A 13,943-nucleotide genomic window follows, 5' to 3' on the forward strand; every position below is an offset into this window, starting at 1 on the left:
TGATTTTATTTAAAAAAAGATCATAAATGTTTGTTTCACAAGCTGCTTTTAGCGAATTTCCCTATAGAGAAGTAGCTATTGTAGGTCTCGTGGTAAGACTTGAGCCCAGGACCTATTTACTTTTTCATGTTGCTGTCCCCAGAGGCCAAAAACACTATTCGTTCTAATTGTTATCTATATGTGTGTGTCCGTGATAACTTGAGTAACTTTCTCCAATTTTGATGAAATTTGGTACAAAGTTGAAAGGCCGGATAAACTTGAATGAGTTCTTGTTTGAGTTTATTGTCATCCATTTGTGAGCTATGTTTCAAGTTTCAAGTCTCTAGCTCACCGGGAAGTTAGTTTAAAATTGATTGCAAAATTTTTACCGGACAAGAAAGTGAGCTAATAAAGACGTTTTAAAATAGGATATAGTGCATTCTGTGACAGTTTCACACAACTACGTCCTTTTCAATAAACGGTAGGCGACTGCTGGTACATTCAGGTGTTATGTTTACTTCAGTATCCAATAGTAAAAATACGTCTGCTCTTAGGTGGTTTTGCTGAGTACTATATTTCGCAAGGTTTGTCGGAGTCAGACACCAGAGATCGCTGCATCCAAGTTCCAAGGTGACCTTGGATCTGAGCGGTCGCGTGCAGACATCAACTTAGCTGAGTCGTTGAATCGCTCTCATCATATTTATTATGCTGCACTGTAATCGATGTTGCCGCCAGCCTAATGCAATCAGCCTCACGATTACTATTGAGAACTCTCACTTCGCCACTTCATCGACATCGCCACTTCATTGACTTCACCACTTCATCGACTTTGCCACTTCATCGACTTCGCCACTTCATCGACTTCGCCACTTCATCGACTTCGCCACTTCATCGACTTCGCCACTTCATCGACTTCGCCACTTCATCGACATCGCCACTTCATCGACTTCGCCACTTCATCGACTTCGCCACTTCATCGACTTCGCCACTTCATCGACTTCGCCACTTCATCGACTTCGCCACTTCATCGACTTCGCCAGTTCAACACTCAAGGATAAGTAGGGGCACAGCCAATAGACCATTAAAATTGGTCTATAGTCTGTGGTAGAGGATTACATTACAGATGTATACACATAAGTTGTCCTGTAAGTAAACATACACACTCCGGGAAATGGTTCGATGGGTCAAAATAAAGAGAAAATAAATCATGAAACCTTTTCTTAAACGGCTTTGTTAGCGCGATATCTGCTATTTTGTATTTTTTGCTTAATCATAACTGGTTCCAGGCTTCTGTTAATTTAACTGTTGGCAATATGTTTAATTATATGTCTTGCAGAAGAAAAGATGTTATAAATTTGCTCTAAAGTAAGATAGAAAACGTATAATCGAAGTCAAATATCTTTACCTTTTGAATAGATGTCATTTAAAAAAGCTCCAGAGAACTTATACTATAACAATTAGTTTGATCACAAGATAATATCTTGACAGTCAATATCTTGAAAGAACCATTCAAATCATGAAAATAATTCAATCGGACAAACCATAGTAATATTATGTTTTCAATATTGTTCACCGCGCCGAACGTAATTAAACGCTTCTTGATGTTTAAAAGTCTGAAAAATCTACTCAAAATTACTTCCACATGGCTGATACACAATTAATTGAGCGAAGCTCACTTTCCCTCGCTTTGTAACTTCTTTGTAAGGGCATCAGAATGTAATGGCTTGAGCAATTGATATGAAATTTGGCCAACAGTTAAAGAATACTGAGCACAATGTTTTGGTAAAAAATATTTGCAAATTTCCTTCTGGATTTTATTTTACGGGTCACGCAATTTCGCTTGTTATTCTAATGTAAGTTGAAAGAAAAATTATATTGGGTTTATGACATATGGGTTTATCTCGTTTCATTTAAATAAGATAAACATATGATAATTGTTTGTAACTGTTTTGTTTACATTTCAATGTTTACTTTCATCATAGGTTAAAGTTGGAATGTAACAGTTTATCAATGGAAGTAATAGTTTTGCTATATTTGTTTTGAGCAAATGAGCATGCCTCAAAGGCCACGTCGTAATATTGGTCGTCGCACCGATAATGCAAATATTGTAAGAGAGTGGCGTCGTGAACAAGAAGAACCAGATGAAGCAGTGGCGGAAGAAGCTGATAATGATAGGCAGTTAGCTAATCAATTCCAACATGAATTAGATGCACAAAAATGTTACACTGACCTGACGATTGTAGAACAAATGTTGATTGCACGAGTACATCCTGCTATGCCCATTTACAAAGTAGGTACAAGCAAATGGTCAGGATGGCCAGTTTCACTACAAAGGTGCAGTATAAACTATCAGATAAATTTGTCATTCTTTAGAATTGAAATAATATCGGGCAAACAAACGGTGAATCTGTTGAAAGGGAACATATATTGAAGGGTGCTTTAGCCATTGACAATCTTTAAATAATGCTTCGCTCATTTATGCGTCTAAAGTGTAACGGCAGACAACCCTAGTTATTATACTATTCATTGTGACCCTTAGTTGGAATATATTATAAGGTGATAAGCTAATTTTTTTTATTTCATCAACACAATTCATAATTTTCTTTTGGTATAAATAAATATAGCTTTGGCATCATCCTAAAAAAATCCTAAGGTCAACTTTGACAAATAATACCTAATATAGACAGTTCCAAGGTTAAAAAACAACAATAATTAGACAATTGGGTACTTTTGTTTATATGAGTAGACAATTTGCCTACTCGTATCTATGTTATAAGGATGGACTATATCTTATGTTAGGTTAGGTAAAAGATTTTGTTATTTAAACTAATTACATCTTTGTTGTAAGTAGATTTATCGGTGTGGTCGGTACAATACCAAAATACCAAATACCAACAATAATATACAACCCAAAAACACCAAAAAGGTCTATACTTCGACAAGACATTTTTGGCTCCTTCAACATATAGACGACTGCCCGCTTTACAGATGTGTCCGTAGATTGCCGTTCTGCCTCAGTCCGGCCCCAACTTGGATCTACCGAGAATTTCACACCAATTGATTCTAATCCTGCATAAATTGCTCGCTTATTAGATTGTACACTTCCATCACGGAGAGTCACCAGGACTTATAATGGATTTTACCTCGAGTTGTGGGACATTGATATTTCGACGAAAATGCCATATTCTGCAAGAACTCACATGATTGGAAACTAAATGATTAAAGATTCAAAGGAGTGGAGTTTTTTCTATCACATTCAAACCCCTTAATGTATATTAAAATTTTGTCAATAGATATTTAAAATATTGAGCGCTTAGAGTTTGTTTACCCTGCGATGGAGGAGAAATGCACAACCGATAAGAAAATAAACGGTATCAGCAATCTGACACATACTTTCTCCCATTAGCTTGTCAACAGCGATTATAGTAATTATGATATTTAATAGGTATAATCACAAAAATTGCATCAACTTTTGAACCATTATTTTTACAGCACTGTTTTTTTATGGACCATAAAAGAGGTACTAATTTTAATCTATTTTACACTAGAGCAATCTGTGACTGGCTCACACAACCACAAGAGTTTTTAGTAAAAAATTGGCAACTGATCCATATAGATGGGATGTCTTCTTCTGTATCCAATAGTCAATGGTATAATCTCATTCATGTTATTGTAAGAATATGGAAATTCGACTGAACTGTTAAACTCTCAAATAATCTAATAATACTATTACGGGGCTTCACATATTGAAAGTAAAACAAATCCCGTTGTAGCAAACATAAACGGCATATAGATCCTGTATTTAATTGTCATTCAGACAAGTAAAAAATGGTATTTACTAGAGTATCTAGTAGAGACCGAATAATAACATAAATGACATTATATCGACTAAACTCATCATGGCCGATACTAGGATAATATACAATTTCAAAAGGCCAAAAGTCTAACGTTATACAAAGACATAAAATGTCATTAATATATATGAACATACGGTCTAACATTTAATTGATAATATTTAGTAAATTTCATGTTTTAAGCAGGTAATGTCCGTAGTTATGTGTTTTAAATCTCTTGCTTTAAAAGTATTTATCGTTTGGTGCATGTGATGTGTCCGATGACTAACAATTTAAACTTAAGGGTAAAGAGACTTTTTTGTTATAAAACCACATAACCGTTTTTTTGGTGTTTACTATGTTCATTATGAACACAGCTTCCTACAATACCAATACAATAAAAAATATCAACGAGTGGACTATGATGACAAATATTATTCCAACTAGGCCTATCTTTTTTGAGTAAAAAAAAAATTAATTTAGAAAAAATACACATTGCTCTCGACTAAACAAATAAATACTTTACTTTAATACCTTACTTTGAAATGGCAGCATACGAAAGTAGATATTTTAAGCCAATAATAAAGTTGGTAACGGGTGCTTCTTGTCTTTGTTGATCTTGAAGAGTCCAAACGGTAAAAAAATTAATACGTCGAGAGTGTATCCATGCTTAGTTAATTAAAATTATTCAGTTTAAATTTTAATCCCTACAAAATACGAACGAGATATAAAATTAACTGATTGCATACCTTGGAATTTCAGACATCAGACAAACCACGAACGTTTTGAGCCCCATCAGTATCCGGAACAGAATTCAATTTTGAAACGACACATAGCTCACATTCAACAAATTTTCACTGAATTGCTTGTTAACTAACAATTCACTAAAAAGTTCAGATATCCAGGATTTATATAGCTTTAAAAAATTCCACAATTAGTTAACGTATCCAACACATACCGAAAAGCAACTGAAACACACTTCCGGAACAGTCGGGAAATCCTCTTTTGCCATAGAGTTATCATGCCGAGTGCCTTTTAAATATCGACTGTGTCAAAAAACGGACGTTGCGTGCGATTCAAAGCACGCACTGACGCACACACGCACACTACGCACTACGCACGCACACTAGCAATCCACTGATGTTTGGATGAGCCGTCTACACATTATTGCATTGTTGTTTTACTTGTTGATTGTTCAGAAGTTATGTTTTAATAGTTTATCTTCGCCTAGACTATAATCGTGCGTGCTCTTCTTTTAATAGGGTTCTAGATTATAATATAACACGATACTGTAGAAAAGATATGTGCAAAGGCAATGCTTCATGGTAATGGGATTACAATTAATCTTGAGAATATGGAGATAATAGGGTAATTTGTAAGAACGAGAGAGTAATTATACTATGGAAAATTACAAGATGGTTGATTATAGCACGGATGAAAATAGCTTCTTACAGATTTTCTATTCTTACAGATCATCTGAAAACACTTTAGGTTAGGATTGCGATTAGTAACTCTTGAAAACACTTACTAAAAATCTAATGATACAATTGCAAAAAGTTTTCGCGGGATAGTCTACCGTTCAAGATTCCGAAAAAAGCTTAAACACATTTTCAGGTTTGGATAAATATAATTAATTTTCTATATAAGGCGGGGGAACCCACTCTTCAGCCATCATTTTTATATGATGGCATGATGGCTGAAGAGTGGGTTCCCCCGCCTATATATATTATGAAGGTGCTGCGATGCAGTACATACCCATGGTGGAAGAAAAATACGTGTGCTATTCCCGTCATATGCTGACGTCACTCAGATTGCAAAAACCATTTAGAAATATTATAAAAACAATAACAATAAAATCAAAACAAATATATACTCATGATAATACAATCAGCTGATTCTTTGTTTGCAATCTGGGTGACGTCACATACGACGGGAATAGCACACGTATTTTCCTTCCACCATGGTAAATACTACCAGTACCTGTATGATGGCTAGCAGTGTGAAGGATGAAGAGGCTCAAGAAGTATGGAGGAAGACCATAGATCTATATATATATATATATATAGAGATCTATGAGGAAGACGCACCCTAGACGCGACTAGGAGCGGCAATTCAAGTGCAATGAGAGATTGTTTGTGCCGTTACAGTTATGAAGGCGCTGTCGCTGTCACGCACGCCGCTAACTGCTCTTGTTTGGTTACAATTTTATGTCGTAGTATTTGTTCTTAGTTGACATTTATGTCTATAAGTATAATATGGTCTAATGGGAAGTGTATGTGTAAAATAACGATACATTTTCATAACTAATAGATGTTTGTGTTGTCAAGTTATCCTATTGATCGGTTGTATTACACTGCTAGCCTAATATGGTCTACTATAAACCATTTAAAATGGTCAACATGATTAAGCCAGAATGATAAAGGTAAACAATGGTACTCTCTTGTCTGTTAGGCTTACCAAAGAAAACATGAAGTCTTATACCAATAGTATTACAAATAACCACATTGCTTTCCTACGAATAACAAGTTATAAAATATTTCCCCACGGTTGATCATTATTATTTCAATATTTTACTAAAATAATATAAACATTTTGCAGTTTCCCTCCCAACAAACAAAACATTTAGGTGTATAAACCGGCAAATATACAGCACAGTATCGCATCATTTACCGCACTGTTACTAACTGAAAATATTTTGAAATATCTTATAACATTCTGTCAACGTAGATATGAATCACCAATAATGGACATTCAGACTAAGCGTATGTTATTGTTATACACCCATCCTTTGCAATACATAAATACCCCCGCCGCAGCAAACCTGCAGACTAAGCGAATTTCCATTTGACTGATTGGATTTACACTGAACTGTCCTAATTAAAAATATAGCATATTTATTCCCGATTTAAATAGAATTAGTTTAACAAGTACTTAGGTTTGCTGCATCAGGGAGGGTAAAACTGTTTTTTTTTTGTAAAATGTTAATAGTTAGTAAGAAATAAAAACATTTTCCAAATTTGATCAAAATATGTTCATAAACAAGCAAACTACAACAGTTTACTCATTCTCCATAAGAATAACATGGGAATTTTAAATTTACAATTTTTTGGAATTTTCTCCGTAACCATTAGGCGCATAATAACGCTTCAATATACTAAATTATTTGTTTTTTTAAGCTCTAAAAAATGGTTTGGAAATAAATTGCTAAATTTTGTGTTTTTTGGGTCAAAAATGGGAAAACCCTATTTTTACCCCATAAAACCCCCCGTAAACACCCGTTCCCATGGTCCGATCATGCTGGATCGCGAACTCGTTCGAATAAACGTAGGTTTACACGTTTGTACCAAATTTCATCAAAATCGGATCATTTTTGCTCGAGTTATCGTGCTGACGGACACATATATATATATATGAATTTGAACGGATGGTGTTTTTGGCCTCTAGGGACCTCAAAACGAAAAAAAAATCGGTCCCGCGTCCAGGTCTTACCATGAGTACTACGGTAATAGCTTATTCCCTATATGGGAAATTCGCTAAAAAAACCTGCGCTGTCCCCCCCCCACCCCGCTCCACACCGTAGTTTATCACAGACCTGCTAAGTTATATTTGTTTACTCTAGATTTGTTGAGTCCATAAAGATGATCCATCCACGACAGAAGAATGACAAACTGCTCTATTCAAATGAGCCTGCGTTCACGCAACTCAACCGACAAGTTTTATATCTCATTTACGACAGGTTTGATTCCTTTCAGATTCATTGTTAGCATGAGAAAACAATGTTATGAAGTCATTTTACTCATTTGACAAACGAAGTGGGAATCAGATTTTGAATTGCATCGATTGGTTGAAATAATTGAAAATTCATAAGGTTATTGGTTATTTTTATATTTTGGTACGATTGCAGGTAACAAGTTGTTTGCAATAATACAGGGTGTTATTTTTAGCATGCAGCCTAAATTATAAGGAATCGAGTCACTGTAGGAACAGAAGAAGTTCATAAGTTGACAGCCCTGTTTTCCCCACACCGATCAGCTGGCATGTTTTTTTTAGCATTTTTTTACATAGTTTAGAGTTCTCAAACTCAACTCATATAATGCATATATGGAAAATAAGTATTCTATAGTGTGTTGGCGAGGCAAAGTACCTCCTCGGGTACCAAGAGCCACGGCAGTAAGTAAGTATTATTTATCTCTACAGTTTATGTAGAACGTGGAGTTGATTTAATAGGCTCTAAATTCTCGCCTGAAAACTTAATTGCAAACATTTCTTGGTATAAAACGAATGATTTATTTTAAATGTTTTCTTCTTCGATGCAACCTCTTTGAGCTAGCCAAAACATTATGTTGAGTCTTGTTCACAAACAATTCCCAAAAACACTAACTATGTAACAACAATGTTCATATCAGCTGATCTGTAATTAAGTAAAGTAAGCGAAGCACAAGCAGGTATAGAGGTATATCAAACTTATGATCGAGTTTTCAGGCTTTTCTGCTAAGAGACAGAAAATTTGCGTTGCGTTAAAAAAGATTACTTCAAAACTCTAATAATAGCGTGTAACCATTCTAAACTAATCGCAGCAAACCGTACAACACATTGAAGTTCTTATTTTATTTTTTTCAACCATTTTCTTTTTAATTACATAGGTTGTGTAAAGCTATTAAGTTTAATCACTTAGAACTACAAAAATTAAACAAAACGAGCAAAAGTTTATGGTATTCTACGGCTCACTTAAGTTTGAATGATAAGCGCTACGTTATTAACGGCTGCTCGCCACGCTACACAATACTATATCAAGTCTAACATCACCAGGTTAGAGCATGGCTAAAATACTTGAATCGTCGATAAATGATATAGCTTCATAACGAGAGGTAGCCAAATGTTGGAGGAATAATTTGGTAACAGTTTTATCAATAACCAAATCGATTCCTGAATAAATAAGCAAAACATGTGTTGAGTTTCACTACTACTTTTTAACCGTTGACGTAAAGGTATGTACTATGTAGCCTATTTATTTCTCTAATTTAACAGTTCAGGGGCAACATCATTCATTCTAATTCTCACTAAATCTCACCAAGATGGTTTTACTGAATTTTAACGGACCCCTAAAACATCTAAATTGTTGACTGTCAAAATAACCAATGCAATATCTGGCGTGGACTTTATCTTTACACTTGACCTTGAATTGTTCAAAAATAACAAATACATTTTGATCAGCGTGCAGCATCAGTGTGCAAGCAACTTTCAAATACGACACCAAGAAAAACGACACCCGAAACAACATTTCCTCCTAATAACAAAAATCAAAACGATTAACTTAATCCAAACTTGGGTTTCAATGTACACTTAGTAATTTACAGGCGTAAAACTTCCACCATTTGTTCATCTAAAGTCCAGAGCTATTAATAAAACAAAAGTTGGCCTTCAGGATTTCAGGGGTGGTGCGGAACGGACGAAACTTTTGATGGCTATCGACCATTTCCATCAGCGCTGTAGCCTATTAATTGCCAACTTGCTAGTTGCTAGTTAGTCTACATTATCTGAAACCGGAAGCGATGAGACTGGTCACGTGACGTTAAATTCCCGCCAGTCACGACAGTTTCCCGCCAACACCAACACGCCAGGTTGGAGTTCACACCGCGCAGTTTGTCAGCGATGATCTACTAAATTTGAAACTTGGAACTCTACCATAAAGAGGAATAAAGAAACTAAGGGCAGATTAAACAGCTGTGAGTAACGCCACGTTTGGTGTTTGAACCATGCAAATTACAGTGTAAGAAAAGTGGATATAAAACGTAACTCAAAGATACAATTACTCTGTCCAATAGGCAAGAAAGTAAAACGTATTAGGACACCAAAACACTGGAATCCCAGATAGAAATTTGAAAAATTAAAGAATTAAATCATTGAAATTGGTGATTGTGTCGTAATTATGACACAATTAAAGAACTTCTGGTAGAACCACCAGGAAAATAAGTGCATTCGAAGAACAATTAGAACAAACTTGTACAAGAAATAGCCAAAGAGTTGTTTCTCCAATTGAAATGAAAAATTATATATTTAATATCACTGGGTACAAAGATGTGTAGATAAATAATTTGAGATAAAATGAGGTACGATAGAGCAACGTGTATTTTAGATAAAATGAGGGGGTTAGAGCAAGGAAGGAAGGGTATACAGTAGTTGAGATAAGCTGAGTTACTATGAAGCAACGATGTAAGATAAGATGCGTGGAGATAGAGCAAGGGTATAGTTGAGATAAGATGAGGTGCGATAGAGTAAGGTATATTAAAGATAAGATGAGGTACAATAGAGTAACGTATATTAAAGATAAGATGAGGTACGATAGAGTAACGTATATTAAAGATAAGATGAGGTACGATAGAGCAAGGTATATTTCAGATGAGATGAGGTACAATAGAGCAAGGTATATACTTAGATTTTGGAAAATGATAGGGCAGGGTGTGGAAATTTTAAACGTTTAAGGTGTAAAGATGATGTAAGTGAATCTAGCTAACTCCAAACAAGTGTACTAAATGATCATAAATAGAAAATATATACATAAAAGAAAAGCGGAGAGTTATGAACTACGAATGAAAAAACGAACACACAAATCACGAATAGGGAAATTACATGCGTGACTCTTGGCTGTTGGTTATACTGTATACTTGTAATGAATGTGCATAAAAACTGCTCTTACATACGGATTGAAAACCATAATCTTGGTAGTCGAGTGGTTAGTACACACCATCAAATCTAAAGGTCGCCGGTTTGATTCCAAGCGTACTCGATTCTTAACCCAGATGTGATTTGACGTTGGGTGATCACTTAATGATGCTTAACTTAAGTTTAACGTCAGATTGTAAAAATGCCAAGGTTTGGACTGTTTCATACCAAACACGTAAAATTGACTCTCAATGTTAAGGATAAAATAATTTAAAAATTAAGGATAAAATCATGAAAATGTTTACTTATTACAGTATGTGTTTTATACCAATGTATAACAGATTCCCAAATAAACGTTCAATAAATCTTATTTGACAATTCGGCAAATAATATAATGACATTTTTGTGGTTTGCTTGAAATAAAATAAATGTTATTCTTGTTAACGGATATCTCTATTAATACATTGTTTAAGTACTTTTTGTAATTTTAGATTAGCGAATATCTTTACATTTCAAACATATTTCACTATTAATCCGGTCAAATTGGGTTTTAAGTATACAAAATTTTACGTACAAGAGTGTTAACCAAATACAATCGATAGTAAGAAAACTGTATATCACATTTTTAAATCACTTTCCATTTTAATTTCTTTAACAATGCTCATTATGTCCAAACTGCGTTTTAAAACAGTTTTTGTGACTGTCCATGACCTAACTGCACTGGTAATTGCAAGAAATCGTACAGATAGAAAAATACTGTGCAAGGAATTATGTTCTTTGTTCAGCGTAATTACAGTCACTGGAAAAAGATAATAACTAGTTATAACATCCAAAATATTACTATACGTATTTATTAATCTTATTGAAGGAGGTGATTAATACCTATCAACAATACCAATGAGAATATAAAAATTAGTCACTGTATAATTAATGATGATTTAAAAAATAATAATTGTCCTAAAGTAATTGCATGCTAAACTATGTGAACTTGAAATTAAAATACTACGGCGGTTCATAAACATAATGATAACGCAATATTTTATACGTTTACATTGTTAAATTAATTCAGTGACATTGCAAAAATGTTAGAAGATACCCCAAACCTCTTAAAAGTTACAACGCAACTAAAAAGAAACTTGTGTAAACGAAACTGTTGGTTCGTTTAGTTGTCTGTTTGGTTCGTAATATTTAATATTAGAAAATATGAAATATTTTTAAATAATTTTAAATATTTAATATATAAATATTAAAAATATTTACGAAATATTTGTCTTTTAAGTCAGACAACTCTGGAATACACACTGTGTACTCCACATTGTAATTAAATAAAAGACCCTACAAATATTATAATAGCTTCCAAAAGTGATAAAAACACATTCAGAGGAGTTAAATGAATACTATTTTTTTTACGGAAAGTAAAAAACTATTTGAATATTTTTAGGAAATTGGGGAGTACGTTTCTCCAATACACAGACATTTCTTGTCTATAAGACTCCTCCTTTTTAGTGGTTTCTACATCGTGGACCTACACTTATACATTATTTTTTTGTAAAACTCAAATTATATTTATAAATATGCTAAGGAAAAGTGTAAAAGTTGAGTTTAAGAAGTTAGTTGATTGTTGGAATTTATCATCAGTAAGGTAAAAACTGTGTATAATTAACACACTAAAATGTTATAATAGTTTGTGCATTTAAGAAGTAATTTTTCTCCAATGTTAAAATGTTAAAAAACCCAGGTGGCCAAAATTTGACTAAAAGCATTAAAGGTAGCTCGGTAACAACTTAGATATTTGTTCAAGGCATTTTAGAATTTTTTAAATTTTTAAATAAATTGTTAAAGCAAATCAAACAAGTGTATAGTTTCGAACGTACCGAATGCAGCGAGAGAGGCGGCGGTGGCGCTGCGGCGCGGCGCTAGACGCAACTGGAGTTTTCCCTCGTTTTTCACAGCGCGGTGCGGCGCCTGGCACTTTTCACCTTATAATCGATGTATTAGCTGCAAGTTATTAGGCGGGAAATAACCAACTCGACAACGGAAACGATCGACACTCGACACAAAGACGGTAAACTGTGAAAAATAGCCTTCATTCTCAACGGAATCGACGCGGTATGAGAATAGACGCTGGTTTAAATAAAATTACTAAACGTGTATCCTTCCTCAGTCCATTTCAGCTATGAAATAAATAGATCTTCTAAACAGATATCTTGAGTTAAGCTACATTTATGAAAAGTATTCATTATTAGGTCTTCGAATAAAATAATATTCTGTATGACTGGTAACTGACTAAAACATAACTATGTACAACCATGAGATAAGGTGTGAATGAACCAAATTCATTTCACAAAAATAAAATCGAATTTAGGTCAAATATTAAAATGGCCGAAAATGAAAATTGTACACTTATGATTGGAAAAATTACATAGCCTAATTAATAGTAAGCCTATATTACGATACTAGGGATGGAAGTGAATCTTTTCGTCACAAACTTAAGTTTAGGTGAAACCGAAATCGTAAAATAAGCGGTTTTGTAAATACGTTTTAGCCTATTTAATCATCTTATTTTCTTTGTGTAAAAAAGATCTACTTTAGATCCGTCACGCAGCTATCAAAACAACCATTGCTGTTGCAGTGTGACGGTAAACTTAGTGAGTTTGGTTTCTTTTAAAAACCTCCACTCTCCACTGATTGAATATTTTTAGGTATTTTGAGGGAAAAGGGATCTCCAATACCAGAACCTTTTCGTCTCCAAGACTTCTCCTTTTTAGTGGTTTCCCCATCGTGAACCTATACTGTTACAGCTGAAGGTGGTCCGCATAACACCAAATGCATCAACACATAGTTAAAAGTATTGAATTAATACTAGAGTCATATAGTCCATGGCAAAAAAAGTACGGAATTGATTTGAGGGAATAATAGCTCTAGGAAAAATAAATGGTATCAGCAAACTGACAAATACTTTCTCCAGTTTGCTTGACATTACATTAAACGGAGCGAGTGACTATGGGGTTTTATGGGGTAGATGAAAAAAACTGCAATACCTTTGGGACCGTTATTTTACATCATCTGGTTATATCACTTTGTTTGGAAGTGAAAGAACTGTAACACACTAAATTGAAATTGTTAAATCTGTTTTTAGTATAATTTTTCCGTTATTTTATATGTCTTATTGGGAAAATCACCACTAAAAATATAATTTCCAAAACTGAAACATACATGAAGTTGGGATTACTCCTACATACCAAATTTCAAAAAATTGGATCTTAGGTGTGGTCTGTAGCTCTGCACACATCCCCACAGACATAACTTCGAAAACCACTTTTTTGTGTTTGGAAAACCCAAAACTCAAACTCGAAAATTTTGACAAAAACGATATTATCTCCACACATTTAATTTTGCTTGGTTCCACTACTTTCCCAAAAGGCTCCCGAGCTGGGGTAGTGGTTAGAGCGCGGGACTTCAGTCCCT

The sequence above is a fragment of the Macrosteles quadrilineatus genome, unplaced genomic scaffold, assembly GCF_028750875.1.
Source record: "Macrosteles quadrilineatus isolate MER2022 unplaced genomic scaffold, UCM_ALF_1.0 Scaffold_4__1_contigs__length_99947679, whole genome shotgun sequence".
In the NCBI taxonomy this organism is placed as follows: Eukaryota; Metazoa; Arthropoda; class Insecta; order Hemiptera; family Cicadellidae; genus Macrosteles; species Macrosteles quadrilineatus.